The sequence below is a fragment of the Podarcis melisellensis genome, assembly GCF_964234715.1.
Source record: "Podarcis melisellensis genome assembly, chromosome: 3".
NCBI classification, from domain to species: domain Eukaryota; kingdom Metazoa; phylum Chordata; class Lepidosauria; order Squamata; family Lacertidae; genus Podarcis; species Podarcis melisellensis.
This window is the reverse complement of record NC_138530.1, coordinates 28,456,003-28,472,370: the sequence shown is the minus strand read 5'-3', so window position 1 is coordinate 28,472,370 and position 16,368 is coordinate 28,456,003. Positions and strand designations below refer to the sequence as shown.

The 16,368-nt window shown below is 43.8% G+C and overlaps 1 long non-coding RNA gene across 1 annotated transcript in view; it reads left to right on the top strand.

Annotated features, from left to right (window-relative positions):
* The window catches only part of LOC309366105, a 32,841-nt gene extending 17,031 nt beyond the window's left edge, over window positions 1-15,810 (top strand). Inside the window, exon 2 of the long non-coding RNA XR_014166509.1 lies at window positions 15,585-15,810. This is a non-coding gene — a long non-coding RNA (uncharacterized lncRNA). The remainder of the gene's footprint in view (window positions 1-15,584) is intronic.
* The last annotated feature ends 558 nt before the right edge of the window (window positions 15,811-16,368 follow it).

The window sequence follows — 16,368 nt, the reverse complement described above, 5'->3', positions numbered from 1 at the left end:
AAAATATTGATGATAATAATAATCATAATCAAAAGATCAGTTCAGTTCATCACCTTTGAGCAGACTTTTGCCTTGGCAGGAGGTATAAAAATTATTTTAAATAAATGTTCAGATGCCCTGCACACCCTGGTATGAACCGAATCACTATATTTGTGACCGTCACCCCAGTATGATTGTTACAATTATTTAAGAAGTCCAGGCACACCGTCATAGGGAAGCTCAGAGGATGGTGACAAGGGAGAGGGCCTGTTCAGTTGTTGCTCCCCATCTGTGGAATGCTCTCCCCAACAGGGCCTCCCTGGTGCCTTCACTAACATTTTTTTGGCTCCAGGAAAAGACTTATCTTCTTTTCCTCAGGCCCTTGCTTTGTTATTAGTGAAGTGCCAAACTGGCCATTACAGGGGTAGTTCCATTTTCATATTCATTTTTGTGGCATGATGTGTTAATATAAATGTATTAAATATGTTGTAAGTCGCTTGGAGCCCTTCAAGTAACAAGTGACTAACAAGTATATTAAATTAATATATCCATTCTATGTCATCATCCAAATGTAAATGTAAACATTTACAGTGGTGCCTTGCAAGACGAAATTAATTCGTTCCGCAAGTCTCTTCGTCTTGCGAGTTTTTCGTCTTGCGATGCACGGTTTTCCATAGGAATGCATTGAAAATCAATTAATGCGTTCCTATGGAAACCGCCTTCCCCCGACCTCTTCTGGCGGGTGGCATTTTAAAATCGCCCGGGACAGCGGAGGACTTCTCCGCTGTCTGGGGCGATTTAAAAGCCCCTGGGAAGGCAGGCAGGGGGGACAAAGACTTTTGCCCCCCCCGCCTGCCTTCAGAAAAGGTCCAGGACAGGCGCGGACCTCTCCGCAAGCAGCGGGAGCGCTCCTTGCGGAGAGTTGCAAGCGCGCCCAGGCTTTCCCGCCCCGCCGCCGGGCTTCGGGACATCGTTCCGATGCCGGGCGGCGGGGGGAGGCTTTCTCGCCCCGCCGCCCGGCATCGGGACGATGCCCCGAAGCCGGGCGGCGGGGGGAGGCGTTCCCGCCCCGCCGCCCGGCATCGGGACGATGCCCCGAAGCCGGGCGGCGGGGGGAGGCTTTCCCGCCCCGCCGCCGGGCTTCGGGACATGGTTCCGATGCCGGGCGGCGGGGGGAGGCTTTCCCGCCCCGCCGCCGGGCTTCGGGACATGGTTCCGATGCCGGGCGGCGGGGGGAGGCTTTCCCGCCCCACCGCCGGGCTTCGGGACATCGTTCCGATGCTGGGCGGCGGGGGGAGGCTTCAAAAGCCGTCCGGGGGCTTTTAAATCGCCCCGGACAGTCCCGGGGCGATTTAAAAGCCCCCGGTTAGGCAGGCAGGGGGGGCAAATACTTTTGCCCCCCGCCCGCCTTGGGAAGAGGTCCAGGACCTCTTCCCAAGGCGGGCGGGGGGGCAAAAGTCTTTGCCCCCCCTGCCTGCCTTCAAAAGCCGTCCGGGATAGCGGGAAGCGCTTCCCTGCTATCCCGGACCGCTTTTAAAATGCTGGCGGTGGGGAGCAAAGCCTTTCGCCCCCGCCGGCCTTCCTGGACCTCTTCTGAAGTCCGGAGGGGGGGAAGGCTTTGCTCCCCACCGCCAGCATTTAAAAGAGGTCCCCGGAGATTTCCCTATGGGCTTTCGTCTTGCGATGCAAGCCCATAGGGAAAATCGTCTAGCGAAGCGTCGCAAAACTCAAAAAACCCTTTCGTCTTGCGGGTTTTTCGTCTTGCGAGGCATTCGTCTTGCGGGGCACCACTGTACATGTAAATGTAAACATCATCCAATCCAAATGTAAACAACAACATCAGCAACAACTAAAAACCTGTTGTTGACAAAGTCCACACTGGAAGAAAGAAAGAAAGATTGGGAGAGGCAAAGATGGGCCCACAGGGTGGAGATATGGAAGGGCAAGAAGGAAAGAAAGAAAGAGAAAAGAGATTTTACAAAATGTGTTTAGACGAAAAGAACTGAGTCCCCACATGAAAATTGCACACATAGGAGATGCAGGCATGCTCTTTCCAGCAGTTAGCAATATGAAGTGTTTCCGAAGAAGCAAGCAGGGAGGGGGTTGTGTGTCGGGAACTGAAGTGGACAATTATGGGATAAATGACGCCTGGCTGTGAAACGAACTTTGAGTGGAAAATAAAATTAGACTTTATTTGCTAAATATTTCTTGCAAAAAAATTAATTTTTTCGGGATTGTTCTGCTCCAGCCTTTGGCGTTTGATTTAAAATTCTGGTCTCACACAGCTGGTGACAAAGTGAGCCTTTGGTTAATCAGAGAATTGGTCTAATCATCTATTGCTGGGAATAATAAATGAGAGCAGATGAAGTCCATACAAGATGCTTCTTGAACTAAGCATTTCTGGGCAGAAGCAGCACTTAAGAGAATCCAGGGGACAGCCTACCTTACCTGGGGGGGGGGGCAGTTAATGACTGTTGAGTGTTGGTAGACTGCTTGGTTTACATTGCTCTCTCCTTAACTTGCTGGCATGGCATTTTTCTACCACCTGACTTACACCTAATCATTTATATTACTTTTGAGAAGAGTAAATAGTGGCAGGGCAACCATCATTTTGTCATTTCGGCAGACCTGGAGGAGGTGCTTGTCCTCCTCCAAATCACTTCAAATTTACATCTTAGCCAACTTCAAAGTCTCTTTCCCATGCACTGAGATGCTTCCATGCTACAGAGGAGGAGAGCAGGCAGGGAAAGCCCACAGGACTATTGTGAAGATCATTTGCTCTTCTAAATATTTCCATATCCCCACTAGAACAGGGGTGGGGAAAATTATTTTGGCCCTAGGGGCACATTCTCTTCCAGGCAACCTTCCAGAAGCAGACTTTGTGTTTTCAAATTTCTTTTCTTTCCTTTTCTTTGAATAATTTTGTATTAGTTTTCAATTACAGTCCAATAATAGCCTCATTATAACAATACCAATTTATAATACAATTATTAATACCAATCATTCAAGTATCAAATTATACAATTTAGTTAAAGTGGCCACCTGCATGCTAGATTTGATGATTTGACAGTTTTCTTTATTTCTGTGTTCTGATTAGTTTCAATTACATTCCGGTCATAATAATTATCCCTTGTACAACAACTGCAATAAGAATAACTTCTATTCGTGTTGACACATTAAATGAGTTATAAAATTTCAAGTGAGAAACTCAAACTATATCCTTGTTCTTCCTTTGTGTGGCAATTATTCTGCCCATGGTGTTTCTTCCTGTCCTTCTAAGATGTTATGTCTTTCTTTCCCCCAATTTGCTGTTATCCATCATGCCTTGGGCGAAGCTGATATCCCATTTTTGTTCCAGAAATTTCTCCATCGCTCTGTCCCGTGCTTTGTTGTTTTGCACTGAGAACTTTAATAACAGCTGCAAAGATCACTCTGTCCCAGTAAATAAACTGTTGTCACCGTTTTTTCTCTCAGCCTGGGGAAAAGAGCGGTCTGTTGAACTGCAGATGACTCAGTAAATAACCTTATCAGTTCCTTGGCAGCTCACAGACACCTTTCATCCTTCCTTCCAGCTGATTATCCTTCCAATTAAATTAAATTCCAAGTTCTCTTAGCGTTATTCAGTTCACTTTGTAAGATAATAAAGGGAAGAGTCAGCTCTAAGTAAACCTTTTGCAAAATAGAGCTTAGCTCCCTTTTCCCTATTTTTTTTACCCACACAGTTCCATTTGATGTTATACTCCATATTTATAATCCAATTTCGTCCACCCTCACTTGTACAATTATAATTTGAACTAACATTCAGAGGAGGGTTGCCGAATCATCAATGTAAAGAATAAAACTTTAAATAAAGATACCATAGGGTCCCCTCCCCCCCCCACATCTTTTGCACCGAATGAAGTCTTATCTCAAATTCAAACTTTGTTTGGTTTGTTCCGCAGTTTGTGATCTCATCTCTTCTCGCACACACATGTACTTTAGTCCATTTAAGCTCTAAATAACAAGAGAACCTCTGCTTCTTAATGACAGTTGGAGAGTTTTCACCAGGCGAAGTGCTTGCCCCACACATTGCATGCTGGAGTGAGAGCCAGGTACCAAGACACACTGCTTTCTCCCTGTCTGTCCCTGGGGGGAATTTGCAAGGATGATTTACCCTCAATCATACTTGTTTTTCCTTCACCTACAATCTCCCACCCGGGCTGCCTCCATTAAGGCAGAGCAGAACCAGAAGCCTTCTGTTTTTACATTTCAGCGGTGTCCTTTGTGATGCCAAAATTCAGTGCTCCCCAGCTCTCACTTTTTGTTCTAAGTCATTCTTGTTGCGACTGCTGTGATGCCCTCTTGGCTTGGCACCCAGTGTGGCCAAACCAGTCATGCTTCCCTATCTCTGCCTGTGCCACAAGAGCATTTGCTTGGCTTGCAGAAGTCCCAGATTGAATCCTCAGGTAGGGCTGGGAAAGACCCCTGTCAAAAATCCTGGAGAACTGCTGCCAATCAGTGCATGCATACTGAGCTAGATGGATCAACAGTTTGACTCCGTATAAGGCAGCTTCCTAGGCTGCACTGAACTGAATAGTAATCCTCACCCAATGTCACCAACAGCAAAGTTCTCACTGGCTTCTTGAAACCAGTAAGCTAGAATTTCACCATGTACATCTAAATTGCCTTTGACGATTCTATACTGAGAGATAGGGTGATGGATTCTTTGCAACCCCCTAAAATGAGCATGCTGGAGGAAGCAGGTGCAATAAGCTTTTACCCGTATAAATATGTGGACGCTAGCAGTAGAAATATAACACAAGCTGGTGTTATATATCAAATCCCTTTTTATTCAAAGAATTTTGTGTTTCCTGCGATGGGTCAAGCCTGTAAAAACAGAGACAGGAAATCAATAAGTAGAGCAAGAAATAAAATAAAAAGTATCCTTGGTTTCAGGCATGCTGTTTCCTCTCTTCATCACTGCTGTAACTAAGTGTCTTATGATTTGTACCAGCCTTCATGCTGCTGGGTCTCTCTATCTCAGCTGGGTGATCTTTCAGTCAAAGGAGTGTTAAAATACTGGATGAAATTTCACTGTCCTTCACTTCTGTTGGTATAGAATTGCGAGCTTGTTAAATAAGGTTTATTAGGTAGATTAGTCAACTACCATTTCAGTTGATTAACCAGTGAGAAACCCTAAAAAGCTTGACAGTTACCTAAGAGCACTGCAGGAGTACCACACTTCCCTTCCCAAGTTAACTTGTCCCCCCCGTCAGTCAGTAGTGGATTCATTGCCCCTTTGTGTGAGCGCACACAACCACTGTGTTTTGTTTTTTTCCTTTTCCTTCTGATGGAAGGAAGGTAACCAGGCCCTCTGGGTAAATTGACACAAGTGGTAATGGGGAGGAAGCAAGTAGAATAGTAGGCACAAAATTGCAGGCTCTGCTTACAGCAGCTGGATCAGAGCTGCCGTCGTAACCATGAAAATGAATGTAAGCTTTGAAAATTTAATGAAATACGAAACCTAGTGAGCAACTGGTTTCAATATCGCCAATTAAATGAAATTTATAAAAGGGATTTAAAGAATGGATTTGCTGAGCAACGGTCATACTTTGAAGTTAGTTTGCGTGAAAACGATGAGAAATTAATTTCCAAAACGTATAAACTGTTACTAGCATGGGAAACGAAGGATGAAATGGTTAAAACAACAATGATGGGCAAAAGAGGTTGGACACAAGATAGATACTGTATTGCTGCCTGGGAAAAGCTTTGGAAAACAGATATGAGATTTACAGCACGTTACGGCTTGAAAGAAACTTATTATAAGATGATGTATAGATTGTATTTAACGCCAAAGAATGTATCAAACAAGTGTTGGTAATGAAAATGAATACAGTGGTACCTCGGGTTAAGTACTTAATTCATTCCAGAGGTCCGTTCTTAACCTGAAACTGTTCTTAACCTGAAGCACCACTTTAGCTAATGGGGCCTCCTGCTGCTGCCGCGCCGCCAGAGCACGATTTCTGTTCTTATCCTGAAGCAAATTTCTTAACCTGAAGCACTATTTCTGGTTTAACGGAGTCTGTAACCTGAAGCATATGTAACCTGAAGTGCATGTAACCTGAGGTACCACTGTACCTTAGAATATGCAGAGATGACACTGATAAGAGCCACAGATTTCAACCCCATACTCACCTTCAAAGTCAAATGTGGCCAACTACCCACATCAATTTTGTGGAGATTCGGCACATTGTTTTGCGTCAAGCACTCAGGAAGCATTACATGGTAGTGCCAAACAAAACATGGACAAGACAACAATTCAGAAGAAGAATCGTGTTCTTGGGGAAACAGAAGTTCAGCACATGAATGGAAAGATCATGTTGCTTAGAGGACTGAGAACACAACAGCATCCTTTCTATAGAATGAAGGAGACTCACACTTGTAAAACGACCTTTGCCTCAAAACATTCAGTTCTCATTGTCCCTTGGCAATCTGCTTCTATCCATGCTTTACTATTCTATAAGGAGCGGGTTGGAAGTGTGTGAGAAATAGCATGTGGTTCCTGGCCTTGCTGCTCCACTATCTGGGTCATGAACATATGAATAGTATTCTAATGTTGCAAGGCCTTTATTACCGCCATTGATTTTTTTTTAACCCAATTTCATCGTGGATTTAAATAGAGTTTTGCTTAAAATTCAATGGCACAATATGGTCCTCCGACATTAACACATCCGAATATTGACAGCGAATGAAAACACAGCCATTTTCCCTTCCAAAGCCCTTCCTCTTGAAACATTATAATGTACCCCCTGGGCTCCAGCTGTTTCATAATACGCAGCAAATGGAGTGAAAATGCTATTGGATACAGGTTGGCTGTAAGAATACTTTTTAAATAAAAAAAATCCTATATGAACAGTACCCAGCCTTTTAATCAAATAATTTCCTAATCGCTCACTGTGGCATCCCAATCAACTCATCTCCAGTTAAACTCATCTCTCTCGCCCCAGCCCCCTCCTCCTTACCACTTTCGCTCCACACTTTACTTCAGAAAACGTTCGGCGCAGCCCATTAAGGAACGCTTTAATTCAAGAGAGCCTGGCTGATCAAGAAAAATTAAGCTCCTAATAACAGCAAAATCGAAAGAAATTTGGATAAAATGACTCTCCGCATCACAGATTTTGTTTACTAGTGGGTAATTAATTCTCCACATATGCTGGGAACATCTGTCGCGGTGACCTGCCATACTATCTGTGAAATGACTGCTGTGCAGCTCCTCCGCAGGCCATTAGCAACCATCGGAAAGAAGGCTTTCTCCTTCCTGCCCCCAGCCTGGGCAGTTTTTTACTTTTGCTCCAATCTGCCACAATGCAAGTTGCCCTCTACTCCTTCCTTCTGTCTTCTCGCTCAAAAGCCTATTAAGAAAAACCCCCATAGAAGGGGGAGCCGGGGAAGCAAGGTAGAGAAGAATGGGTTTAATTCCTAGGTAATCCTATCAAGCCGCTTCTCTCCTACCTTTCAGTACCTCCAGCCGGTCACATGGGAACTCATGAGATACAGGGAAGAGCACATAGGCAAAAGTATATCTGCTTCCTTCTCTTCCTACGGACAAATCCTAACTTTCCCTATAATAAACCAAAGAACCAAAGTGTAGGATATAATGATGAATGGGGGGGAGTGGACTTTTCTTGGATGGAAAAGAATGTCATCCTTTTTTTTAGCAAGAATGGGAAAGCACACTTAAGGTGGGCAGAATGGGGAATTGGGTTCATGTTGTTAACAATTGGCTTTTATGGAGATCTAGCAGCATGTGGAAAGCCTTTTATGTAAGTTACATCTCAGTGCTGAAGGCTGAGATGTATGTTTCCAAATTTTCTATTCCCACTGTTCAAATTCTGAATTCCGAATTTTGAATCCTGAACTCCCATTCGTAGTTTGAATGTGACCCCTTTCGTTCCGCTTTCCAGATTTAAATGCATCTGACATGTTAATATTTCTCCGTTGTTTTTCTTTTGCCAGGTTCCAGATACAAAACTTCACAAGCTCTCAGCTTTTAAATACTAATTACCACTGCATTTTGTCTATTAAATGTTGTCAGATCCTAAGATGCTTGTTACCTACTCGCTACTATAAGATAATAAAGTGCCACTTCAGGTCATGCTGTAAAATATTCCAAGACCAAAAAACAAAAGCCTTTCATCTTCGTAGAACAATTGGAACCAATCCACATACACCAAAGGATGTTGCCTTAACTTCTGTGCTGTGTAAACATGGACAGTTCTCCATATTGGGACCATCTTCAAAGGCAGACCCATGTGCAATGCATGGCAATAGTCTAACCTGGAAGTTACCAGAGCATAAACGACTAAAGCCAGACTGTACCCAGATGACGTCAGAGCTGGGTTACCAGCTGAAGCTTGTGGAAGGCCCTACCTGCCACTGAGGGCACTTGCACCCCAGAACAAGGATCAGACCAAAGACAGGAAGTTCTTTCTCAGGTCTGCTCCAAAGCTGCACCTCCTCAGCACCTACGATTGGCTACTGAGCCTTCAAGTGATTCCCAGCTGTTAGTGCAACCAGAGGAGCAGGAAGTGACCACTCCTTTCATGCCAAGACCAGGAGGATGAAGTGCACGCTTTCCATGGCCAAGGGGGCTGCAATTACCACTCCCCACAATTGCAGAGGGAAATGGGTACTCTTACTCAGCCATCAACAACCAGGGAAGTTATAGTCCAAGTGCAGAGCCAAATTAAATATTACATTAATCATGCAGTCTACATAGGCTTGCTGCTTCAGGATGCAACCATATGGACACTTGAGAATAAACACCAGTGTACAGTGGTACCTCAGGTTACATACGCTTCAGGTTACATACGCTTCAGGCTACAGACACCACTAACTCAGAAATATTACCTCGGGTTAAGAACTTTGCTTCAGGATGAGAACAGAAATCGTGCTCTGGTGGCACGGCAGCAGCAGGAGGCCCCATTAGCTAAAGTGGTGCTTCAGGTTAAGAACGGACCTCCGGACCGAATTAAGTACTTAAGCCGAGGTACCACTGTATACTGTAATACGTCATTCTGTGCACATAGGATTGCACTGGTTAATTGCGTATCACAGTGCTGGACTGCAACTTTAGCCTTTGGCTAACACTTTGCAAATTCGCGGCTCCCTTTGCTTGAAATCAGCACTCAGGTGGCCAAGCTCCATTCAGATGCCATTGCATAATCAGGCGCTTAGAATTTCAAGCATTGTCTTCAAGGGCACGTAGAAAATATTTTCTACAGAGAAGCAACTTTATTTATCCCCATAGGACTAGATTATGCCAGAATGAGGAGATAACACCTGCATCTCCACCAGGACACCTGCTTATGCAATAAATGCCACTTCACTAGCACAGCCGCAGTCTGTCAACGAGGAAGGGAGAAAAAGATGCAGACTGCTAAGAAAATTAGTCTGAAAGATCACAGCACAGGCAGCAGGGCTTTGACTCTGGCAAAGATCTCACCTGCACTCTCGTTCCTACTGCTGGGAGGCATTGCAGTGCTTGCTATTTTAGTTTTTCTTTATTAAAAAACACACTATTATATTTAATTGATGCTTCTTTTTGTTCCTTTTTATTGTTGTCTTTGGTCCTTTTATGGCACATTTGTTTTGTCCTGAAACTCAAGATGAATGTGCAGGTTTTATTGCCACCATGAACAATTTGGCTGTTTCGTTTGGTTTAGATCCTGTTTAGTATCTTGATGCCAAATTTAAAGGACTTTGCCAGATCCTTTGGTAATATAAATTGGATTTCAGCTATGTCAAAACAGATCGCATAGATTCACTTGGAGGGCATGCCTGAACCGTAGATTTGATTCACTCTTGTACATTGCTAAGTCACAGGGAAAGGAGTAGGTTTTTGTATTTAAAAAGGCATGACTTTTCCTCCTGCTTCAGAAATACTACTACTGCTAACAACAGCAACAAATCTATGCATTTTACATGCATGCCAATATGATTTGCAAACATATAAGAACGTCTAAAATAGTTTTTAAAACAGCGCAAAAATAACTAGATTGCTTTATTGCATTTTACTTAACTTTTGTTGTAATATTAAGCTGTTGGAACTTCTACTTTATTGAAACAGTTATTTGGCCTGCTGTGCTGAACTGTTTTGCTTTGTCTCTGTATTTTAATCTTAATGTTAATGTTTTTAATTGCCTAAAGTATTTTTTTAAAAAATAAAACAAAAATAAATCTGCTCTTGTTTGAAGTCTTGCTTCCCCCATAGTTGCAGCTTTGGATTCCAGCAGAAATCAAGAAGGGCTCAGTCTCTCTAGCTATCAGTTTCTAGCTCTCAACTCGCACACATTCTGGCTTTCGCTTTTCTTACTACCAGCCAGGTGAGAGTGGAGCCCATCCATTTGCCCTCAGGCACAGAGCAACTTCTTTTGTTGTTCTAATGATGGTACCTAGGTCTATTAACTCTAGGGTTGCCATATTTCAAAAAGTGAAAATCCAGATGGAAAAGTTGCTGAACTTTTGCTTTATTTTGGGAAAGTTGTTAAGCTATTTTTGGAGGGGGGATGGAATACAGTAATCTGAGTATGTTTGGGATATTCCGGACATATGTCAACTCATAACGAAACTTGCCTGACTAGTTCAACAATGGAATCCTCCTCTAGATTTTAACCTTTGCTGGATCCAGGATCCCAGGAATTAGAAGGGACATCATACAGACTGACCCACCAACATCCAACCATATGAAAACAGATACAAGCAGGCTCACTTGACACCCATGTTGGTGACCCCAGCATAGATATTGTAAATCAATTACTCAATCAATCCCAAACCTGTGTTTGCTGGTTCACAGTGGATCACTTGAAAGTTTCCTGGATAAATGGAGATAATACAAAGGAAAAATAACTATAAGTCAAGCACTCATCTCTTCCCATTGATCTCCAGGGGACTCAAAGCAACTTACAGGTGGTTGGATTGTGCCCCAGTTTATTTTTGAAATAATGGGTGGTTGCTCCATTTCACTGAGGATTGCTATGCTTTTCTGTAAATTAATTCTGAAGGGTCAGCAGTATAATTCTCTTGTGAAATGAACTGCCGCGATAGCTGCCTAGGTATACAGCATTAAAAGTAGTCGGGGAGAATGATACTAATGCCCAGGAGAGTTCTTCATAATTAGCTGTCATTTATACAGCTACTTTCTTCAGCACATACAAAATGTACATAATTACAGTGTGCTACTAGTGGATCCGTCCTAGGAAGAGTGGGGTGGGGGAATGCATCACCAAAGAAGGGGATGAAATACATCTCAGCATAGTGGGAAATACTGTGATCACGTGACCTGCATACCTGCCAAGTCTGCAAGGCAGGTGCTAATGGTCAGTGGGCAACTTCAGAGCCCTGGCTCTTTCTTTTATAGTTATTTATCTTTAAACCAGACTTGGCCTGGATAGTCCTTCTGTCTTTGGCCAGAGCCTGTGAAGTAGGATATATGTCACATGTCGGCCGCCTTAGCAAGAGAAGTACTAAGCCCAGTCAACTGAATGAACCCAAATTCCATATGCGTGATAAATTAATTATCTGCATCAAGCTGTGTGTATTGTTGCTTCTTTAAGCAAAGTGAGGCAATTGTTTTCACATGTCTGGGATGGGAAAGCTGTGGCTCTCCAGATGTTGTTTGACTACAACGTCCATCATCCCTGATTGCTGGACATTGTTGGCTGAAGCCAACTGGAGTTGGAGCCTAACATTGTCCAGAGGGCCACAGGCTCCCCATCCTTGGCATACAGTAGGATAAAAAGAATGTGGCAAAAAGAGAAAGCCATGCTGGTTTAATTGATTTATCATTTTTGATTCCATTCCCCGTTTCCTCTTTGGCATCAAAGAGGCTGTTGTGTTGGCTCCCCAATGTAAGAAGTAGTAGAAAACAGGTAGAAAGGCTGGGCTGAGCCAGGACTTTGCACTGGAATGCAAAATATGAGTATAGAAAGCTGTCTTATGCCTAGTCAGACCACTGGTCCATCTCAGTATTGTTGATGTACAGACTAGCATTTGCACCCATGTTAAGGAGGCTAGCTTAAGGGGGCAGGGCAGGGCGCACGGTGCACACAGCTCTGCCCTCCATCACCTCGCTGTCACTCCCTAGCCTCTGCCGCTGGAGGTACTTGCCTCACTCTGCCCAGTGATAGGGCTATGCTTGGCTACTGCTGCATATGCTTGCAGGGGAGCACCTAGTATGTACCTACAGTATCACCTTGGCTCTCAGAGACTGTTCTGAAATCTAGTGAGCAATCTATACCATCAACAACTACATCCGGCTAAGGATCCGGAATCAAGTGAATGGGGCACTCTTTTGTTGTTCTTCACTTCCATTTGTGTGTGTGTGTGTGTGTGTGTGTGTGTGTTATATACACCAAAGTCTAAGCAGATACCATTACCATGATAAATCACTTTTTAATCAGTAATAATTTTGCAGTAAGTGCTGTGTAAATGCCCTTTGTTTCACTACTTAAACTGTCAACCGGACTAACAATGGGACTTCCAGAGCAGTGCCTGTCATTAGGAGTAGGAAGTAGGGAGGGAAGAGAGAAATCAATACAATTTTTAATTAAGGGTGCCTCATGACTAGAGCTCTTAAACAAGGAATTCTCCTTGTCAGAACATCTCGCCTTTAAACCCTGTTTCATATTCTGTCAGCTCAGAAGTTAACAGGCAAGGAAACGGAAGGGATTTACAATGGGCTTCTTTTCTGAAACAGGAAAGGATGGGCACATGAGGGGAGATTCTAGATCGGGGTGGTGGGGAACCTCTTCTCTGTCAGGAGCTGTGTTCTCTTGGGAGTAATCTGTCAGGGACACAACCTTGTGACCACAAGATTGCTTTTGGCCCCATCTGCACTGTGCATTTAAAGCTCTATTATACCACTTTAAACAGTTATGGCATTCCACAAAGTATCCTGAGAACTGGAACTTGTTAGGAGTGCCCAGAGCTTTTAATAGACCCCATACAGAGTTACAATTCCCAGGATGGTTTAACAATCAGTACTTCTTCCCAGGCATTCTGGAAACTGTAACTCTGTGAGGAGAAATAGGGGTCTCCTAACAATTCTCAACATCTTTAACGAATTACAAATTCTCAGGATTCTTTGGTGGAATCCAATACTTTTAAAGTAGTATCCTTTTGCCTAAAATGTACAGATGTAGCCCCTTCCTTCCTTCCTTCCTTCCTTCCTTCCTTCCTTCCTTCCTTCCTTCCTTCCTTCTTTCTTATGCCATCTTCTCTCTCTCCCCATTTCTGCCAGCCCCCTACCTCCCTATTCCTCTTCCTACCTGCCCAATAGGCTTCTGGGGGAAGAGGGGTGGGGACCACTCTTTCAACTTTTATCTCTGTTTCCCTCCCTATCACTCTTCTACCCCTTTGAGCTTTCCCTGATATTCGCCTTAAATTCAGCCACAAGAATGCATCTGTCAGGCGGCAGGTTCAAAACCCCTGAATGTAGAGGAAGGAATCTGGCACTCAGGCATCCCTCTCAGCTCAAGTGGGTTTATCAGACACAGCATAAAATCTGCAGATATTGATGTCCCTTGAAATTACTAGAGAGATCTCGCCCTTTAAAGGCTTTTTGAAATGATTTGATAGACTGTAAAACAGACGTTCTTGTCAGTAATATTTTACAATATAGATTTTTGTGTGTGTCGGTGGAGAAGAGGGAAAAAATGGTTCCTTATTCTTCTTGAATTATTTGTGCTATTGACTGCCTTGAGCTGTCTTGTCTTTGTGTTGTTGTTCTGCTTCCTCCTCAGCGATTTCATCTCCCTCCTTTTTAAGGGTTTCTGAGGCTGGTTTGGTTTTTATCCTATCTAAGAGAACTTGCTGGTTAAATTCCCTCCACCCTCCCACATAGCAATCAATGAAGTCAAACAAACTGACGATTAATATGAACAAGATAGACATCTTCTCGTTCAGTAGAAAGGCAGATCTTTGGATGGGGTCAAATGGTTTAGGATATACGCCTCAATTTAGGCCTGCAATTTGAACCCCAGGGTTTGGCAGTGGCCAGGAGTGTTTTTGCATAGCTAAGGACAGTACATAAACTACACCTGCCCCTACCAGATCTGTCCACAATGACATGCTTTAGTTTATACCTTGTTTGGACTACTGCAACACGCTAGAGAGCCAGTGTGGTGTAGTGGTTAAGAGCGGTAGCCACGTAATCTGGGGAACCGGGTTCGCGTCTCTGCTCCTCCACATGCAGCTGCTGGGTGACCTTGGGCCAGTCACACTTCTCTGAAGTCTCTCAGCCCCACTCACCTCACAGAGTGTTTGTTGTGGGGGAGGAAGGGAAAGGAGAATGTTAGCCGCTTTGAGACTCCTTAAAGGGAGGGAAAGGCGGGATATCAAATCCAAACTCTTCTTCTTCTTCTTTGCATGGGGCTGCCTTTGAAGAGTGTTAAGAAACTCCAGTTGCTTCAGAAAGCTGCAGCCAGACAATTAACTGAAGCCAGCATGTGACTCTCAGATTATCACATCTTTGCTGCCTGCCTGTCAGTTTTCAGGCATGATTCTAAGTGTTGGCTATTACAATTAAGATTTGAAATATGCTATTCTCTCATATGAACCGGCCAGTGTGTTTTAAGATCCATCAGAGAGGCTCTTCTGTTTGTCCCACCAATATCTGAAGCACCTTTGGCAAAGAACTTGAGAGATGGCATTTTTTGTTTCTTCTGCTAGGCTTTGGAACTGCTGCCTGACCCTCTCTCTCCCTGGCGATCTTCCGTAGCCATTTTTATTGAGATAGAACTTCAGCCTCATATGGTATGTTTTGAAATGCCTCATAGGAAGAAATTCATAAATGAAACCATCATCACAATCTGATTGATTGTGGCCATTCCTTTTTAAAGGAAAGCCTTTTTTATTTTAAATAGTCTTATTAATGTATTTTACCTCATCTGTTCTTTTGGGGGGTTTTGTGAGGTGTTTTTTGGGGGGTTTTTTTGCGTTTGTATTTTATTGCAGCTAGCCACTTTGAGCAGCATGTGGTGGAAAGGCTATACATTTACCAAATAGCCAAAGACTAAATAACAACCTCACAAGGTGGCATTTTTCCACACAAAGCTTGTCGTGTTTTTCCCATGAGTAGTCACTTCTCATACTAGACATGGGATACTAATGTCATTTGTTTATTGAGTTGGATTTGCTCTGACTATGGTATGGCTCCCAGCTAGAAGCATCAGAGCACCGTGTCTACTAAGCCAATGGGTTATAAATTTAGATTATTTTTGTAATCTAGTCAAAATTAAGTCCCACAATTATTTGGTCACGGGTTTCCAGCTGTACTCTGTAGTACAAACCATTGTGTATTGTGGGCCATGTGGCCATTCTCTTCTTGACCAGTACCACAGCCAACAAGATAGGCCTGTTTCCTTTTGGGGCAGGAGATAATTTTTTATTTAACTGAAAACCAGGAGAGGTAATGCTAACTTACACACCTACAAAAATGCACAATGAGTTAATAAAGCTGTGTGGCCAAATTTTGAGGGAATGTATTGCTGTGAAGGCTAACACCTCCATGAGATGCTCAGTTTTAGCAGATGAAGCAGTAACGTTTTTTCCTTTCTTTCTTACAGACCCTCTTTCTAAAATAATGGCTTATCCCAAACCTGTTTGTTAGCAATGCTGGATGTGGCCTCCATCTGCATGAATTATCCCCACCTCCCCACCTCACTACCAATAAGACAATGAAAAGCGGCGTTCAAGGAAGATTTTGCCTTTTGATCTCCTTTCTGATCTAATGTAATTGTCCACTGGCAGAAGCGCTGTGAGGTGCAGAATAAAGTAATGAAGCTAATCTGATTTCTCCCCCTGCAAACCCAGGATCTATGTGCCCTTTTTGTATTAGGTTCCTAATGAGATTCCCTGGCCTGCCTTCCAGCAGCCAGTGCTGAAAGTGTAGGGAGGGCTTCCGCTTCTCACACAGGGGACCTGCCTCCATTTACATTCCACCCTTAATGGATGCAAACCTGCCTGCCCTTGAGTGACAAGGGACCATCTCTCTCTTCCTCCCCAAAAGAGAGCCACGGGTGGGAGAAAACATCCTGTGCTTGTGTGAACTGCAAAGCAAAACTGGACATGGCAAAGCTGAGATACCGCAGAAGGGAAAATCCATTGTCCCTGGATTCATCAGAGGAAGCAACATCACCAAGACTTCTTCCCTCAGCACCAGAGGAAGAGTCAAGGCCTCCTCTGCTTGCTTGCCATTGGGCTCCTCCCTTTCCCATTGGTGGTTGAAGGCACCAAGGGTGAACAACAGAAATGCTCTCTGGGTTTCTATGGACTTCCTCTGCAGGAGTCTTGCACAAAATTGTAACCCACCAAGTTAACTACAGCCTTGTGATATCCTGGTCCTAGGGA